A 20,480-nucleotide genomic window follows, 5' to 3' on the forward strand; every position below is an offset into this window, starting at 1 on the left:
TAAATACATGCATGCAGAGGGGAATGCTGTCCGGTATATAAAGTTTTACAATAACAACTAATGGATCTAGTTAACACTATAATGTTCAAAGAGGGGGCATTTAGTGCTTGGAGATTGGCAATGGTACCTTTTTGGCACAGGAACAATGATTTCCAAGGCAGAAAATATGAGTATACAGAAGAAAAAGGAGTTATTTTCAATAGGGAGTATATTAGGAGTTGGGTCTATTCACTATTGATTCCAGGGTTCTGGGGTCTAGTTTAGTGTTAAGTGGGATTGGATTACATTAACTTCAGGCAATTTTTTTCTAGTTTAACATATAGTGGAGACGGGATAAAGGCTTTGGCTGTCTGTTCTCCATTGAGCTAATTTCCACCAGCCATTTTTATCTAGAAATGACATTAGGAGGTAAAAAGAGATCTCTCTAAAGTGACAGAAAATCTCAACTTTCAGAGTTGTCATCTGAATCGGTCTCCTTTCCACTTTTGTTCTGGTGACAATCGAAAACACATAGGCCGGGTTCACACCTATGCAAATTGAATGAGTGTTTCCCAGCATTCAATTCGCATAGCAGGAGAATGGAGCCGGTTCACATATCTCCGCATTGGGTCCGTTGTGGTGTGCTGGGAAAACGTGTGCTTTTTGGGTGCATTTCAGTTTCGATTTCAGCCCAAAAATTTGGCCTGAAATCGTCCCTGAACAGGCGAACCAGCACGCACCGGACCCCTGCTGTCAGTCGCATGCTACAGTGTGAACCTGGCCTTAACATTTCTCCCCATTTGATAGTGGTCACCAGGCTGGAAAGGGAGCATGAATTTGACTAACATGGATATAGACAGCAATAAGCAACTAAATGCAATTAAAACCAAAAAGTGAGCACTACACCAATTATCATAGAGTTCAACGATTTACAGTTATCATTCTGTAATCGAGATAACACAAGATGTCAACCACCCATATATTTCAGGGGTTGCCAATATTTCTTTGCATCAATACAGCTATTTCTGTTTGTATTGAAAATAGACGTGTATGACTGTACTCTAGAGCAAAGTAATTTGTTTCGAGACATCCTTGTATTCTTCTTTTGGGATCTTTTTGAAAAAAAAAAATATTGGCTTTCTTTAAGGGTGGATGCCTTCCTAATGTGGATGCAAATAGCAATACACATTTGGCAGAAGTGCAAATGCTCCTCCAATCTACTCAAAACCAATCTGGACTCTACTGCAATTAAATACAGTACTGTATATTATTTTAGGTTATAGGTTATGTGTTTGGGTTGGTATAAGTATTAAAAGGTGATCTGGACAGAGGGACACTCATACAATAGATAGAGGGTGGACTGCTTGTATCTTTTCTTTTCCTTTGCCCTTTTTTTTCCTCTCCTCTTTCTTCTGCATGCTGGTTTAACTCTTATGCCATTGTTGGTCCTGTGTGACTTCTTTTTCATATGTACCAGAGAACAGCTAATAGAAATCCAGAGAATCGTATAGGTTGTAGTTAACTACAACTTGAATCAACATTGTATTGTTTTCTTGATAAACACCTTATTGTTGTTTCCAGTGGGGTGGATTCAGTAAGCAATTGCGTCTGCGTATCCATAGTTACGCAGCTCAATTGCTTAGTTGCGCCGGCGTAATGACTTTTCTGTATTCAGAAAGCTTGTTACGCCGACTGCAGCCTAAGATATGACTGGCATAAGGCTCTTATGCCGTCGTATCGTAGGGTGCATTCTTACGATGGCCGCTAGGTGGCGTTCCCGTAGTGGTCAGCGTACATTTTTGCAATATATGTATATTTTCCCAGGTTGTATCCATTAAAAGCCCTGCAAGTTAAAAAAAAAAAAGCATGTTGATCTGCCATAAATGCAGCTCCTTAAGCCCCTTTCACACCTGCGGACCGTATGTCCGCTTTTTCATCCATCCATTTGCGGATGAAAAAGGGACATACATTGGTCCCTATGAGATTGCGGGTGTCAGCCGATGAACATCCGCTCACACCCGATCTCGTCCGCCTCTGCAATGATCCGATTCTACAGACGGAAGAAAACCCTATTTTTCCTTCCGTCTGCGGATCGGATGAACACAGACATACGGTCCGTGTTCATCCGATCCCCCCATAGGGGAGAGCGGAGAAAAGATATGGCGGTCGCTGCGCAGTGTGCGGGGACCGCCCTGTCATCTGCCGGCTCAGCGGGGATCAACGGAGCGGAGAAAAGATATGGCGGTCGCTGCGCAGTGTGCGGGGACCGCCCTGTCATCCGCCGGCTCAGCGGGGATCAACGGAGCATACTGAGGCGGATAATTACTGATCCGCCCCATGTGAAAGGGGCCTAAGTGTGTGGATTACAAAAATGTGGGGTTGATTTACCAAAACTGGAGTGTGCAAAATCTGGTGCAGCTGTGCATTGTAGCCAATCAGCTTCTAACTTCAGCTTGCTCAATTAAAACTGAAAACTGATTGGTTTCTATGCAGAGCTTCAGCAGATTTTTCACTCCCCAGTTTTAGTAAATCAACACCTCAGAAAGGTATGAAAAGTAACTATTTAGCAGGTTGTAGAAAGATCTTCAGGAAAACAAAAGTTTACCATTTACAAATGTACAAAAATGATTCCATTAACAATGTACATTTATTGAGGTCATAGGGCAAGGAAACAGCTATTTGTTTGCAGTTTATTCGAAAAGGCTAATGCCCTGTACTGTACACACGATTGGTTCATCCGATGAAAACGGGCCAATGGATTTTTTCATCAGATATCCAATGAAGCTGACTTTCATCAGTCGTGCCTACACACCTTCAGTTAAAAAAACGTTTGTGTCAGAACGCGGTGACGTACACCACGTACGACGGCACTAATTGCGGCATATTCTGACTCAGAAGTCTGCCTCCCTACTTTGCAAATATATCTGACCATCAGCAACAAACAAAGCATTGATGAATAAACAACATTACATTATTAACACTTTACTTACCACTCTTACTATATCTGGGTGTGAGCAAGGGAGATTCCTAATTTATTTTGTCCCTATTTTTGACTAAAAATTTATACCTGCTCAAGCTTACCTGTCCCATGATCTCCAAGCTCCCAATGGGCATGCTCACTTTTCCACAGCATTCCCAGAACGCTTAAAGCCAACCTGGGCACAACATCATAGAAGCCCCAGTAACTGATTGTGTAACTGAAGTGTGAGCTGCAGTTCAGTTTTAAATTGTTGGTCTATCTAAATCTGAAATTACATTTAACACCCCCCTCAGACTGACAATGTTGCTGTGCCTCTTTTCTCCTTCATCCAGAATGTAAGCATGCTAATACAGAAGGTGTGTTACTGGCCAGATCATCAGGTGAAAACATAAGGAAAAAGCCTAAAGGAAATGTTATGTAGCCACCACATCTAATGATTTGTATATTACATTTTTGGCTTTGAGGTTACTACTGCTTTAATAAGAGCAAACTTAATTTGTTCCCCTCATATGAACAGCACTATAATTTGTCGGCTGTAGAATCCACCCTTTTTTAAAGTCTTATCTAGTTCTTAGCAATAATGCAACCATTTAATAAAGTGGCTGAAGTGTTAAATCATCCCACTGAGGTTTGTTGGTGCAACTGTAGCGCTACCCCCTGAGGAGCCGCTGATTTGTTGTTGGGATCGGCGTATTAAGTTACCTTGGTGTTGTCTAGGGGTGTAGTTGGAGAACAGAGTATTGAGCGATTGTCCAGACAGTGAATAAAGATTTTCCAATGTTTTATTTCCAGGCCAACACGGCCAACATCAAGTGGGAAAGAAAGGTTGATGAAGCAAGAGAGAGAGAACTTTGCAGTATCAGGCCTGGATATGAACCGAGCAATCCTGCTCTCAGTAGTATCAATTGTAGTTCGTCGCCACTCTAGCCAGAGTGGGTGAAGTGCCCCCGGACAGACTCCTGCCACAAGCCTGGCAGCGGAAGTGTCACTTTAGATTGCTGGGAGGAACAGGTCTCTCTCATAGACCTGGCTCTAGGGCCTCTGCCACAGGCCTATTACTTTGAATGAGCTAAATGGACGAATGGAGTGAATCCTCCCAGTAGGTTTTAGCAGAGGTCACCGGATGACAGCAAAGTGTACCTGTCAGCATTCCAATCACCAGATCCCCGATTGGTTCGTTCAAGCCCTGTCAAACAACCTGCCTCCGGGTTCTCCTCAAGCTGACCCCCCAATCGAACGGCACCCAACCTGGGATCCTTTCAATAGAACTGGGGACCCAGTAAGTCACTGGGGCCCCTCTCAGGAACATGGAACTCCGCGTAGAATGTGACTGCACCTGGAACCTGGACCCCGTGAAGGACTCAGAAAAATGGCGTCTGTCACAGATATACTCCTCCCCAGCATGCCCCGCGAGGGAAAATTCCTCCAATTGGCTGCTGGGGAAAAGCGGCTCCACCAGAACCCCTCTAGCGCCACCTGTCACCCAGGGGTGGAAACAACACCCCTGGAGCGCAGACTGACCTACAGGACAGTTCAGGAATGACAGCAGCCCAAATTTAACAAATTGTGAATCGGAGCAAAATAACTCTCCCATTCCCCACTAACTTTAGCGTAGTGCCCATACTGAAAGTAAGGGGGCGCTACACAACATTTGAAGGAGATTAACGTAAATAAGTGCCAGATTCACGTATCTGGCCGTATTTTTGTGCGGGCGTAGCGTATCCTTTTTACGCTACGCCTCCGCAACTTGGACAGGCAAGTGCAGTATTCACAAAGCACTTGCTCAGTAAGTTGCGGCGGCGCAGCGTAAATTGGCCGGCGTAAGCCCGCCTAATTCAAAATAGGCTGGTAGGGGGCGTGTTGTATGTAAATGAATCATGACCCCACGTAAATGACGCGCCTAACGAACGGCGCATGCGCGCGCATGCTCAGTATCACGTCAAATTTACTCCATAAGATACGCCAGGCCCAATGCCTGTGACGTGAACGTAACCTACGCACAGCCCCATTTACGTACGACTTACGTAAACGACATAAAAAGATATGCTTGCCAACGTCCATACTTCGTATTGGCTGCGCCTCATATAGCAAGGATAACTTTACGCCGGACGTAAGCCTAACGTAAACGGCCTAGCGGGCGCAAGTACATTTGTGAATCGGCATATCTACCTAATTTACATATTCAACGCGTAAATCTACGGAACCCCTTCTTGCGGCCAGCGTAAATATGCACCCAAGATGCAACGGCATAGGAGACTTACTCCGCTCGTATCTTGGCCAAATCTATGCGTAACTGATTCTAAGAATCAGGCGCATAGATACAACGGCTCACATTCGGACTTACGACGGCATATGTGGAGATACGCCGTCGTAAGTCCACTGTGAATCTGGCCCTAAGAGAGTATATATATATATGAGCAATCCATGTGTAAAGACATATAGGTATGTGTATATAGTGTGGGCTTGTCTCAATCCAGAGCACTAAGCGTCATTTTTGTCTGCTGTCTCATCCTCTGCTATCTGAGTCTGAGTCACTTCTCAAAAGTTTTCTTAACATCAAAAGAAAAAAGGTTAAAGGAGAGGGAGCTTCAGCACACTACAGCTTGTGATTGACAGCCTCAGCTCTGCTTCTGTGCGATTTGCGAAGGGGGTGTGTTCCCTTCCGTCCAATCAGCTCTCAGATCTCCTCACTTAGCTCTGCAGAGTGTTACTTCAGCTTTACACCCTTGCGATTCAGAGCTGAGAGATTATGTGTTAATTCTGAACTTTAGATTTACAGGACAGATGCCTGCAAATTAACAGGTACAACTTATGCAGGGAGATTTGTTTCATTTCTGGGTATTTCCTGAGGCTAGTCACTTCACTGGGTATATGTAAGGGTTTACAATCTACTTTCTGAATCCTGGTTAGTAGTTTTGAAAGTGAATTGTTCAAAGCTGATCCTTTTATCACATGCATCTACCATACCAGCATGTCGGATTGAAAACATTGGATTCTATACAGCTTTTAATGATGTGAAACAATTATAATGCTCCTAGTGGCCAGTAACCAAATAATCTTTTGCCACCCGAGGGAGTTTGGGAGCAGAACTTTTATACTTGTCAAGGAAATTGTATTTTCTTCTCAAAATACTGTAATAATGCTAATTTTATAATACTGACATGTGCCCCATTGGTTCATGTAAAAATTTAAATTTAATACCAAGTCCACTTTAAGAATGTCAGTTCTCCAACATCATGAGTGGGTTTACACTGGTGTGAAGTGGTATGGCCGCAACACGATTGTATGTGTAGTTTACCTGTGGTTTTAAGGTGTACTCCCATTGAATTGAATTAACCTCCCTGGCGGTATGATTCTTTCAGATTTTAGGTGCTGAAAGCGGTACCATTATTTTTCAAGGAAATTTGGCGTTTTACATTGTAGGCCTGTAATTCTTAGGAATAACTCACTTAAATCTGTCCAAACAAGAGTCTAGTAGACATCTCGGGTATGAAAAAGTTTGAAAAACAAAATCATAAATTATAATATAATAAATAACTATAAATAATTATAACAAATAATAATATAATTATAATAAAAAATATTCAATAATGTAATCAAATCAAAAACACTGAAATTTGCTAATTTGCAGAATTGTCACTGTCATTACTTTTATTTTTTTATGACAAATTTCCCCACAAATCGCTATCGCTCAATTCTGCAAGTGATTATAATTTATTATCGCTGTTTTCTAGCTGCTCTAAAACCACTTTTGACATAAAGGGACAATTTTTGGTTGCTATGGACAATCTACAGTTTGCAGGCAGAAAGAACAGTTTTTATTAAACAAAAGCACACGTAGGGCACTGGACAGACCACTAGGGACAAAGGGGGTGTGTATTTTTTACATACAGTACTGTACTCTGTAAGATTACAGTATACTGTATGTAATGTGTTTATTTATTTTTTTTAATTTTGCGCCGTTCTCCGACGCCGTGCGTCGTAACGTCACAGGGAACGAAGATCGGCGGCACACAGTCACTGTGTGAATCGAGAGAGGATGCCGCTCGCTCACACAGCGGGGATGCATCGCAGGATCCAGGGACAAGGTAAGTAAACCATGCCTGTGGACACTGCGAGGTGATCCATAGTCTGGCTTGGGGATACCGCTTTTGGTCCTGAAATCTTACCCCGAGCCAGACTCTTGAATACCGCCAGGGGGGTTAAACAATGTGTTTTCATGAAAGAGCACCAAAGTCCTGCATGCTACAACTTTGGTGCACTTTCAGAAAAGCACAGTCCTATAGAATTAAGGGGGAAAGCACCTGGAACTGTGAATAAACCGCATATACAATCGCACAAAATCGGCAAAATCACAGCACACCAACGTCAACCCGCTCTATAGCATCCTTTCTCTAGTCAGCTATAGGGTTAATTACACACTCCAGCAAATCACCTTGCAAGTGAACTAAAATATTTATTGTATTCTGTAAATAGAATTGTGTCATCAATCCTTCCAAAATGTAATTGCATTTCATCCTTTATGGCAATTAACCAGAACCATTCCAATGATAATTACAAATAACAATTATAAAGGCTTTTGCGGCTTGCATTAGAAGCAATTAAGAAGATCTGTTTCTATTTGCTTACCTTTTAGAAGTCAATGAAATATTTGTGCAGATTGCTTGCTGCCTGAAACATGTAAATTAACAACAGCTTTTGGAAAGGATGGTGAATCAATAGCAATTCAGCTGAAGTTAACATATTTAAAAAGACACAAACTATGGCATCTTACTTTTAAATAATTCCTCTTGATAATGTGTAAAACTGAGAATAGTAAAAAAATAAAAAAAAAATATGTCAGACTATTTCAGCTTTACTGTAGAATGCTAATGTTCCAGATACACTAGCTGATGCTGTTTATGAGACTGATGATGTCACTTATCTCATTGTAGTTAGATTGTTACACTTTAAATCAGAGCAATACTAAATGTTTTGCTTTCACTACTCATTTGATGTATAGGAAAAATCAGAAGAGGCAAATCAATTTGAACCACATATATGTAGAATATACATTTTGTTACAGTAGGGCATATGGTTTAAAATAGTTTTGCTTTCCAGCTTGCAGTAGTGATAAAACAAAATAATAATAATAAAAACTATAATAAAAATAAAATAGGGAGAAGAAAAAAAAATGAAGAGCACCTGTGCATTCTAAATAGATTTGTTTTCAAAGTTAGAATTCATGAATTTGTAATGTGGCTAATGTTAAATGGTGGCACACTGGAGTGGGTATAGGAGCATGGCTAGTGTTTGTTAAGTCACATGACTGCTTAGATTTTGAAGTATATAAAAGGAAGGAATTAAAACAAATGTAATGGGACACCCTCTTACTACCAATGTAAAGGGGCGCTGCACTAAACAACATAAGGGGTACCTCTGCATTATGTAAACATTTAAATACAGTATCATCAATATGTTAGAAATGTTTTATTCTTATATAGAAATATCATTGGATCTCTAAACGCAGTTATCTTTACGGACCAATTGTCATAATGCGACATCAGTCCAAACGTTTCTGAAACAGAACTATTCAAAAACAATTGTGTGCTTACTGTATGTGCAATAAGATGCCAGGAAAGGAAAGAGTTAACCTCTTTTTAGCATTGCACAGGAATTCCCTCTAAATATATTATGTGGCCTGTTGCTGATTTGCCAATATGTTTGGAAAGAAATTGCTGCATGCAGAAGACTCACCCTGTTATATCAGGAGGGTGCATGTAGGAAATAGGACCAAGGTTGATTCTCAGCTGTAACAGCCCCTCCATATACTGTAGGTAAAAGCCTAAAAAGCACTGTGTGAGTGTTTGGTTCCCCATGAACATTTTTATTCACTTTGATGTAGTGGAATTAATAAACACATTCTTCTGAGATGGACACTGTTTTCGAACACGTTGGCATGCACTTCTCCCCTGCTGAATAAATTAAAGGTTTGTCAAAAGGTTATTATTATAAAGTTTAGGTTAAAATTTACCAGAGGTTCCTGTGTGTAAACCTCAGGTATCAATAAATACTGTATATTTGAAAAATATAAAGAGAAAATAAATGGTGGACACAATGAAAGATGTGGTCTTGTCCACCTCTAGCATTCAGGAGCACCCTAAGAAAGGATTGTCTCCATGTGAGTTTCTGAAAAGAGTGTGTCCTGTGTCTGCCCTAACTCATAGATTAGAGAAATGACTATCATTGTCTATATGTAAGGTCCAAAGGGGAAGTGTCCTCTGTGTGTCTTGACTAATTAACCCTCTATATGAGATTCAGATTCCATATAAATTTGCAATTGTTAAAACATTTTGGGGAGACAACCACCAGGTGCCTTCCCTATATGGACACCCATCTGTCATAAGTTCTACTGACAGTCAGGCTGATGAAGAGGACGGCATCCCCAAAATGCATTCCTACACATGCACCACAGCAACATCATAGTGAAGGGCGGGACATCTTTGGACTGGCATGACAATTGTTCATTATCTGGGGCAGCTCCTTCCCTTTTCCTACACAGGAGCGTTCCCTGCTGACCTCAGTGGTCAGGATCAGAAGGCTGACAGATGAAACCAGCTGCTTATATTTACCTTAGTAAAGGTAAGTTTTGTGAGTTATTAACCTTTTACACTATTGGTCTTGTCTGAGAAATTTGTTTTGTTTTTGCAAAAAAATTATTTTAGCTTAATGCTTTAAGCTCCAATACTCATTACTCCCAATAGAAGGGCCTACTGAGGAAGCCCTGCTATTGGGTGTAATGCATAGATGAGTGGAGCCACGCTGTAGGTGAAAGTTGTATGTGTATGTGTTATTGGCGAGTTCCTGTATACATTGTGAAGCACTTACCATAGCACTGGGGGTGCTCTTGGGATGTGTGTGTTTTTATTGGCTGAAGAAGGGGAGTGTTTAAGTGGAGTGGAGTAAATACCTCATGCCTCAGATGGATTAACATATGCCAATATGAACTTGATTATATTGGGGTCCACAGTGGGAGGTGAGCACATTAATTGCTCTGATTAGCCACATGTACAGTGGGAATAGTATGGGTTATGGATGGAGGGTTATTCATCTATATGCATTTAAGGCTGTCTTTATTAGTGCTTTTTTGGAAACTGCATGAATATATCCTTTTATACAGAGAATACTATTTTTATTTTGTATTTGCATGTTACCTTAACTGTGAATCTGGAGCTTCTGGAGGATGAGGAGGAGAATACATAAGCATGCTGGAAGAGACATCCCCTTTTATGACCTTGATATTATATTTGAGTCCACATTTGGAGCACTGGGTGGCTGGAGACACAGCATAGAAGTTTGGGAAGTTTAGAGAAAATCTTCACATATGTAACACAATGGTGATGGACTATTTATAATTGGAAGTTTGGACTTTTATTTATTTTTTTACTTTTTCAATATTTTTGTTTTATTTATTTTGTTTGCGCTATATGATTTTTACATTCCAGCTTTTTAAGACCCTGGCTCCCGTGTTTCTCACACATTTTGCGAGTGGCTAAACCAGGAACAGGTCACCCGTCTGTCAGGAACAGTGCTTTGCGTCAGTGAGAGGTTTCAGACAAGTAGAAAAAAGTGCAGAGGCACTCCTCAAGTCAGATGCTGTCAGCATACCTAAGACCTACTGCTACCACTCATCGCTGTGCATCCTGTGAGTGCACTCAGTCGGGTTGTCTTCCTGCCGGGCCTATTGTGCATTACTGAACTTCAATTTTAATACAGTTCTGTTTTCTGCAACTGGTGTTTAAAGCTGCCGCACCATGCTGCACCTACCCACATGTCTATGGGTGGCTAGATGTAAACGGACATATGTCTGTTTACATCCAGTTACATTTAAGCCAGTTTATGTCTACAAAGAAAAAAAATGGAAAAGGACACAGAACTTTTGTTCGCGGAAATGGGTCCATTTTTCGAAAAAACACTTTTTTGTTAATACTTTTTGGCACCTAGACAAGTTTGTTAAAAAACAAAATAAACCCCAAAAAAAACGCAAATTCATATATAAACTGTTCTAAACTTAAGACTGATGTGCAAACTGATGTAACCTGAATCAGTATTCATCAGTTTATTTTTTTGTTCCTATCTAAAAAGGTGACTTTTTTCTTTTTTCTTTTTTCAAAAGGGCATTCTAGCTCTGGTTAAGCAAACATAGTGGGCAGGGAAGGCAATAATCTAACTAAAAAAATTATGCATGATTGTATTTCCTGAATTAAAGGCAGGAAAGTTTTTTGTTATTTCTGCTCCCAATGATGTTTATACATAGGGCATAATCTTGCTATGGCTCTGCATTAGAAACTAATGCCGCGTACACACGATCGGTTAAACTGATGAGAATGGTCTGATGGACCATTTTCATCGGTCAAAACCGATCGTGTGTGGGCGACATCTGTTATTTAACCATTGGTTAAAAAAAGTCAACTTGTTTTAAATTTAACCAATGGATTCCTAACCGATGGGAAAAAAATGATCATTAGTAGGCACAACCATCGGTTAAAAATCCACGCATGCTCAGAATCAAGTCGACACATGCTTGGAAGCATTGAACTTAGTTTTTTTCAGCACGTCGTGTTTTACGTCACCGCGTTCTGACACAATCGTTTTTTTAACCGATGGTGTGTAGGCACGACGATCCATCAGTCAGCTTCATCGGTTAACCGATGAAAATGGTCCATCGGTCCGTTCTCATCGGATGGACTGATCGTGTGTACGCGGCATAAGATATTCCATTGAAGGCAGATAACTAGTAAGACGGCTTTCACCTCCCTGCTCTCAGAAATAGGACTTCATGATGTCTGGCGTGAAAGGCATGTTGACGATAGATGCTATTCATGCCATTCCACCACGCATGATGGACTCTTTGGACTTTAATAGGGGGATCTGCTAGTGCAGCGATGGTATGGGATACACTTAAGGCATTTCAAAGCTAGGGAACGGGCCCTGGTAGCAGACCCCTCACAAGCTAAACATGACTCTTGGATAGAGGCGCAATCCATGTACAATTCTGTTTTACTGACCGCAGCAGAGAAGAGTAGATATTTCCAACAGCAAAGCTACTTTGAGGAAGGGGAAAACACGGGTCGCCTTCTCGCCCTTATAGCTAGGGAGCAGCGGGAATCTTCCAACATTACAGTAATAAAGGCAAAAACTGGGGAGATGCATACCTTAGGTCTGATATTTTAAAGGACTTTCAACAATTTTATAGGGATTTATATTCCTCTAAAGCTAGATATATTCCATCAGATATGGCTCTATTCTTACAATCCTGCCCCCTTCCACAACTTTCTGAGACAGATGGGGAAATGTTAAACGCCCCCATCACTCTCATAGAGCTGAAGGATGCCTTGGATGGGGCCCCGTACCACAAGTCTCCAGGACCGGACGGCATACCGGCAGAAGTGTACTCCCATTATGGGAAGATTATTCTTCCGCCTATGTTACAGGCTCTGGAGGAGGTAATGGAAACGGGCACCTTACATGATAGTATGCAGGAGGCGATAATTATTGTATTGTTAAAGCCGGGAAAAGATAAACTTCTGTTGGACTCATATCTCCAGATTTCCCTATTGAACGCAGATGTTAAGCTCCTGGCCAGAATTCTAGCTATCAGTCTGGTTTCATAGCATCTTGTTCTATGGCGGATAATATATGGCGACTTTATATGAATCTACAGGTGCCGGTGGATAATCCGGAGGGTAGGGCCATTCTGTTTCTGGATGCTGCAAAGGCGTTCGACAGTGTGGAGTGGCTCTACCTCTTGGAGATCTTGGCAAGATTTGGACTAGGGAAAAAGTTCATAGCATAGGTAAAGGTGTTTTATTCTAAACCTAGAGCCAGACTTCATAACAATAACAATCTCTCTCCTGCGTTTGAGTTTTATAGAGGCACCCGACAGGGGTGCCCATTGTCCCCACTGCTGTTCGCATTGGCGGTTGAGCCCCTGGCCATATTGATCCGTATCACCACAGAGGTGGTGGGGTTTCGTAGGGGAAGATAAAATATAATTTTATGCGGATGATGCGCTTATTTATTTAGGCGACTCATCCGCATCGCTGCGGGCAGTGATGGGAATAAAAGGGGACTTCAGAGGTTTTTAGGGTTTTTCCATTAACTGGTCTAAGTCAACGCTGATGCCCATAGACAAGTTGGAGGAACCCCTGCCACCCGGGCAGAGCAGAGCAGATTGTTATAAGTAATAGCTTTAAATATCTAGGAGTGGTGGTATCCCCGGACCTGGCTGAGTACCTTCGGCTGAATCTGGGTCTGCTTCTGGTCAGACAGAAAGAGAAATGTAATAGCTGGTGTAAGCTCCCATTGTCGGTGGTAGGACAGGCAAATTTAATAAAAATGGTATGGGCACCAGGGTGAGATTCCGCACTACGGGTGGGTAGATGAGCTGTTGCCCCCTGTTTAATCCCCCAAAGGGAGATTAGTAGTAAGAATAGAGGTGAAATTGAGGGTGATGGCGCTGCTTAATTGTAGTGAGATGTGTATCCTTATCTTCAGTGTGCTGATTTAAGTTATAAAATGTCGGGCTCCTTACTGCGGTGGGCTCATAAGAAAGAGCCTCCAATAAATTAGTAAGGTCCCCTTTTGATGAGAATACAAAGAGATATGCCCCCTAAAGGGTTAAAATGTGGTGTGAAAGTGCTTAAACCAATAGTGACCTGGAGGTGTATATTCGGGACAGTCCGACTCACAGAGCGTCCCTCCTGCACCTCCACTCAGGTGTGGTGTCAAAATTGATAAGTGATGTGAACAGATATGAAATAATGATAAAAAAAACACAATGCAAGAGGGATGTGCGTGACAGCTGCGTCTGTGTGAGAACTCCTTTCCCACTCCTCAAACGTGTAACAATAAATGAAATAAAAATTAATTAAATAAAATAAGTAAATGGCTGGTATAAAACAATATCTATGAATAATCGCCCACTCTGAACGTCCAATCTGGTCTAGTCCAGTGTGGTGAACCACAGATTAAACATTGGGTGATAACCAGGTGATTGGAGTAAATCTGGGTGGTTGATCACAAAGGACCCCCTTAGATTCCCCAATGACACTAAAAATCACAGTCCACTATAGAAACAGAGATTATTGCAGTGCAGGTAGATATTATCAAAAACAAGATGAACAATTTTCTGGCAGCCTTAAATCCTAGGTTTGCATCATCAATCGGACTTCCTTATTTCCCCCTTTCTGGGTCCCCACTCACCGGATAGATGTCCCCTCAAAGGGGTGTTGAGCCTTACAGGACCACTGGGGTGTATTAATCGCTTACCAGCTTGTACTGGATGGGATCCTCGCCGGGCCACGGGAACCTTGTACAGTGGTGGAAATGATGGTGAACGTGGAAGAAAAAAGGAAAATCCACATAGGGTAGTAGGTCCAGGTACTCTGGGTAAATTTATTGGGAAGAAACTCCAACGGTTTCCAACAAAGGTACCATAAAAATACAAAAATTAAAATTAAAAATTACAAACAAGATAAAGCACAGTGTGTATCATAATGAGTACATTTCTAAATAAATTTAAGAGATAAAAAAAAAAAAAGATATTCCATTCAAACCAAATACAAGCAAAGATCATTATTCTTTTTTTTTTCTGATTGCCAAAGAAGACATTACTTCCTTTCCTAACAAAGATGAAGGTTTGATGGGAATGCACCTGCTAAATGTGTTTTTATAATCCAATGCTGGTGGATTGTTGGGGAAATGAACAAAACATTTTTGTTTTATCTCTTTATGCCTCACATTATGTAAGGCATAAGTGTGTTTAGGCAGCTACTGATTAATGTATGATTTTGTGAAAAGTTTATAAATTATATCATTTTTCTGCTAAGTCATACTCACTCTTTTCATTTGGCAATGGAATACGTAGTTTAAAATGTAAAAGAGAAAAGATACAGCAGCAGGACAGTTTAATCATAGATAAAAGGCATTAGCTTTAATTTTTCTATAGGGACAGGGAGGTACAGTGAATGTAACTAATGTAATAAAAGGTGTTTTATGTTTACACTTGTTTCTTTATTTTAAAAGATGTAACAACTAAAAAAGAGAACAGTTGCAACACGTCCTTCAGAATTTTCAAGTAATAAAGGGTTAAAATCACAATATGTTCATTCCTATAAGGTCCTAAAATACACTGATCATGCATCCCCTTTGTCCATCTGGACAGGTTGGATTCATACAAAAGGAAGACAAAAGGACCAGAAAAAAGATGATTGAAAAAAAAAGCTGATTCATGTGCTGCATTAGACCCCTTTTACACTGGAGGCATTTTAACCTTTTATTTGCCCGCTAGCGGGGGTTAAAAGTGCCTAAAAAGCACTGCAAAAACGGCAGTAAAGCACCGCTAAAACTAACGGTGCTTTAACGCCCATTCTCGGGCGCTAGCAGTGTGAAAGGGCTCCTAGAGTATTAAAAACATATACTTTAAAAGGAATATAATAAAATGCACTTGCAAGCATACAGGAGTGAGGCAGCTTGTCACAAGCCAATGCAGAAAATCTGGTAGCCATATGTATTATTTGTCTCATTGGAGGGATTTAGCTTCACCTCCTGTACAATAGCCAAAACAGGAAATTCAAGGAAATAAATGCAACTTAAGGGAATCTTTTGGGGACCCTCAGATCCCCAGAACCAGTGTCCCCATCAGAAGATTTCCCCTCTATTACTTTTCTGGGGGCAGTCCACAATTTGGGATTTTGTTTAACTTTCACTTTCAATGATAATGGTAAACAGGACAAATAGAGGGTGAATCTCCTTAACCACTTACCCCCCGGACCATATTGCTGCCCAAAGACCAGAGACCTTTTTGCGATTCGGGACTGCGTCGCTTTAACAGACAATTGCGCGGTCGTGCGACGTGGCTCCCAAACAAAATTGGCGTCCTTTTTTTCCCACAAATAGAGCTTTCTTTTGGTGGTATTTGATCACCTCTGCGGTTTTTATTTTTTGCGCTATAAACAAAAATATAGCGACAATTTTGAAAAAAAATTATATTTTTTACTTTTTGCCATAATAAATATCCCCCAAAAATATATAAAAAAACATTTTTTTTCCTCATTTTAGGCCGATACGTATTCTTCTATATATTTTTCGTAAAAAAATCGCAATAAGCGTTAATTGATTGGTTTGCGCAAAAGTTATAGCATTTACAAAATAGGGGGTATTTTTATGGCATTTTTATTAATATATTTTTTTACTAGTAATGGCAGCGATCAGCGATTTTTTTTTCGGTACTGCGACATTATGGCGGACACTTCGGACACTTTTGACACATTTTTGGGACCATTGGCATTTTTATAGCGATCAGTGCTATAAAAATGCATTGGATTACTATAAAAATGCCACTGGCAGTGAAGGGGTTAACACTAGGGGGTGGGGAAGGGGTTAAGTATGCCTGGGTGTGTTCTTACTGTGGGGGGGGGGGTGGACTCACTAGGGGAAACACTGATCCTCTGTTCATACATTGTATGAACAGAAGATCAGCATTTCCCCCACTGACAGGACCGGGAGCTGTGTGTTTACACACACAGCTCCCACTCCCCACTCTGTAACGAGCAATCGCGTGTGCCTGGCGGCGATCGCGCCCGCCGGGCACACGCACGGGAGTCGGGGGCGAGCGGGGGGCGAGCGGGGGGCGCGCACACGCCCCTAGTGGCGGCTCAAAGAGCCGACGTAGAGCTACGGGCTCTCGCCCGGGAGAGCCGACCTGCCGCCATAGAATGACGGCGGCTGGTCGGCAAGCAGTTAAAGGGTCACTAAAGGAAAACATTTTTTTAGCTGAAATGACTGTTTACAGGGTATAGAGACATAATAGTAAACGGATTCCTTTTAAAAATGATAAAAACCAATCATATAATGTGCCTGCAGTTTAGTTTCGTTTTTGCTGTTGTTTCCTGGTTCTCTGATGTACAGAGCCAGAGAGCCAATAGAGGGCAGTCATACTTTGTAAAATGAAACTGATTGGTGCTGAGGAGTTTTAGACACACAGTAATCACACCTCCATGATTAGTCACCACAGAGAGAAATCTCCCAGTACTGTGGTGATCAGGAAACAGACAACCAGGAAGTGTCCAGAACAGGGAGGAATTACAGCAACATCAAAGCAAAAACGAACAATGAGGATATGAAACCAGGACTGCAGTAAGGCAAAGGAAGCTATTTAGCTAAAAAAAATCCTTTAGTGACCCTTTAAGGAGAACACAGACAGCAATAACAATTGACACTTGTTCTAGTCCCTCTCCACTATATCCAAAACCTGAAAAAATTGTTGCCTTTAGTTATACTTTAAAAATATATACCACAGAAGGCTTTCAAATCTTATGCATAGGCTTGTACAATCTGCTCTACTCCTTTATGCTCGCAAATGCATTTTGTTTTTAAACATCCAGGTTTATTGAAAAACAAGTAAACAGTTGCAATGGGGAGACACAGCTCCCAAATGGCGAATAACAAGTATACAGTGATGTATAACACAATGTGGTAGGAACTATCTAGAAAAGACAATCGATATGAACTAGTTGGGTTCTGAATACAATACTTAGTGATACTACATTTGTGCTTGAACCAGTATAAAAACAAACAGATAGAAAAATTGCACAAAAAACATTTGTTGATGGGTTTAGATTAAGAGTAGAGAATGATAACAGTGGGGAGTAAAAAGGAGGAAGGAAGGAGAAGAATAGGCTCTATGAGTGATAGGGTAGGGAAAAGATGTATATCTAACAAAGGACATGTCATTTTTGTGGGTAATATGTCTTAATACTGTGTTGTCAATCAGCTGGTCCTGCATTAAATCCCAGATCAGTAACATGGTAATGGCATAGTAAGAGTTGACTTCTAGTCAGGAAAGGTTGATGACTGGTTGGGTCGGGTCTAATGTGGTCTGACCATCCTAGTCCATCGCTCTCAGATCATTAAACACTTGGGAGGACTTAAACATCATCTCCTCCATGATGTGGATATTGGCTATTCTATGTAGCCAATCTTGGATAGAGGGACCACGAAAGGATTTCCAAAAAAGTGGTATAAGTGCTTTAGCTGCATTCAATAGATGCTTAGTAGGGATGAGCTTCGTGTTCGAGTCGAAGCCATGTTCAATTCGAACAACGTATGTTTGACCGTTCGTCGAATTGCGAATGTTAGGGGCCACTGCAGCATCGCAGTGCATTGCTGGCTGATGATTTGCCAAGCATGCACTATGACCCGCATGCTTGGTCAATAGCAACGCGCAAAAAACGGAGAGCCATAATTGGCCAAAGCCAGGGTGACTTTGGCCAATTATGGCTCAGGGGTTTAGTACACGCCCCACACTATAAAAGGCCACCTGCAGGTCGGCCTTGTGTAGTGTGTTGCGGTGGTGGTTAGAGACAGCGAGAGAGAGAGAGAGAGTGTCATTTTTTCTAGGTAGATAGAGCAGGCAGGCTAGTCAGTTAAAGTTACAGTGTGTAGAGGATATATATGCATCCGAGGTGTTGTACATATATTTATACACTGTATAGTTTAGCTAGATCAGCTCTTCCTAATTTACTGGCAGGCAGGTGATTGTGCTAGCTGCAGTATTCTCACGGAGTGTATTGCCTGTGTCCTCTGCAGTGTGCACCATAAAGCTATGTGCTGTGTGTACTGCCTTTGTCCTCTGTAGTTTTCACCTAAAGCTACTTGGTGTGTACTGCCCATGTCCTCTGCAGTTTTCACCTAAAGCTACATAGTGTGTACTGCCTTTGTCCTCTGCAGTTTGCACCTAAAGCTACTTGGTGTGTACTGCCCGTGTCCTCTGCACATTGCACCTAAAGCTATGTAGTGTGTACTGCCTTTGTCCTCTGCAGTTTGCACCTAAAGCTACTTGGTGTGTACTGCCCGTGTCCTCTGCAGTTTGCACCTAAAGCTACGAGGTGTGTGTACTGCCTTTGTCCTCAGCAGGCCATTAGTATGTCTGGAAGGACAACAAGGAGAGGCAGAGAGTCACAAGGGCAAGCAGGCTCTGCGTCTAGAGGCAACAGTGCTGGTCGTGGACACGGTGCATCCTCATCAGCACGTGGCCATTGGACACGCTCGTCCTTGTTTTCGGCAGCTGGCCGTGTTGAGCCGCAACATGCCGAAGACTTGGTAGAGTGGCTGACCAAGCTGTCCTCATCCTCATCATCCTCTCTCTCCCAGGCTCAGGGTACTTTGTCTGGCAAAGCAGCTGCCAAGGCGTCCTCTTCCCTCTGCTCAATGGCATCAGTCACTCCTTCCCTAGCCCCACCATGTCCTCCTGAGGAGTCCCCCGAACTGTTTCAACACAGTGTTGGGTACATGCTGCATGAGGATGCGCAGCGTTTTGAAGGCTCTGATGATGGTACACAGCTAGAGGAAGGCAGTAACGTGAGCCCAGAGAGAGGGGGTGCCCAAGAAGGACAGCAATCTGGCAGTCATGTTCCCCCAGCTGCAGTATACTGCCAGGTTTTCTACAGTGATGAGGAGGGAGGGGATGATGAGTTCACTGACTCTACGTGGGTGCCTGATAGGAGAGAGGAGGAGGAGGAAGGGGCACAGGCACATCTCCAATGAGACAGGATGCCCTCCAGGGGCCAGCTTAAGGGCAGCACACTGACTGCATCACAACGCAGAGCTACGTATGTGCAGGGTGCAGATGTGTCTCAGCGTTATTCCAAAAGTTCTTTGGTGTGGGCCTTTTTTGAGACGAGTGCATCAGATCGCACAGCTGCTATTTTCAACATATGTCTCAAGCGTGGCCAAAACATCACCCGCTTGGGCACCACATGCTTGACCAGACATATGTCGACCTGCCATGCTGTTCGTTGGCAAGCGTACCTCAAAGACCCACACCAAAGAACAAAGCGGACCTCCCCTTGCCCCTCATCAGCTAGGATCTCCAACCCCACTATACCCTCAGTCCTCTCTAAAGCCTGCACTGATAGGACTGAAGGTGTAGAATTAGGTGTGTCACAGCCTAGTACATGTGGGCAATCTACTATCGGTACACCAATGGCACATTGTACCAGGCAAATTTCCCTGCCCCAGCTGCTGCAGCGCCGAAAGAAGTACTCTCCCAGCCATCCACATGTACAGCGGTTGAATGCTAGCTTAGCTAAATTGCTAGCACTTCAACTGCTGCCTTTTAAGTTGGTAGATTCTGCCCCCTTCCGTGAGTTTGTGGAATGTGCGGTACCTCAGTGGCAAGTTCCCAAATGCCACTTTTTCTCACAGAAGGCGATTCCGGCTCTCTACTACCATGTGGAAGGCAATGTCCATGCCTCACTGGACAGGGCGGTCTGTGGTAAGGTGCATATTACCGCTGACTCGTGGTCCAGCAGGCATGGACAGGGACGTTACCTATCTTTTATGGTGCATTGGGTGACTCTGCTGGCAGATGGGAAGGACGCAGGACAAGGTACAATAGTGTTGGAGGTTGTTCCGCCACCACGCCTCCAAAATGCTACTACTGGTTGTGACACACCTCTCTCCTCCACATTTATAGGTA

The sequence above is a fragment of the Rana temporaria genome, chromosome 11 (genome assembly GCF_905171775.1).
Source record: "Rana temporaria chromosome 11, aRanTem1.1, whole genome shotgun sequence".
Taxonomy (NCBI): Eukaryota; Metazoa; Chordata; class Amphibia; order Anura; family Ranidae; genus Rana; species Rana temporaria.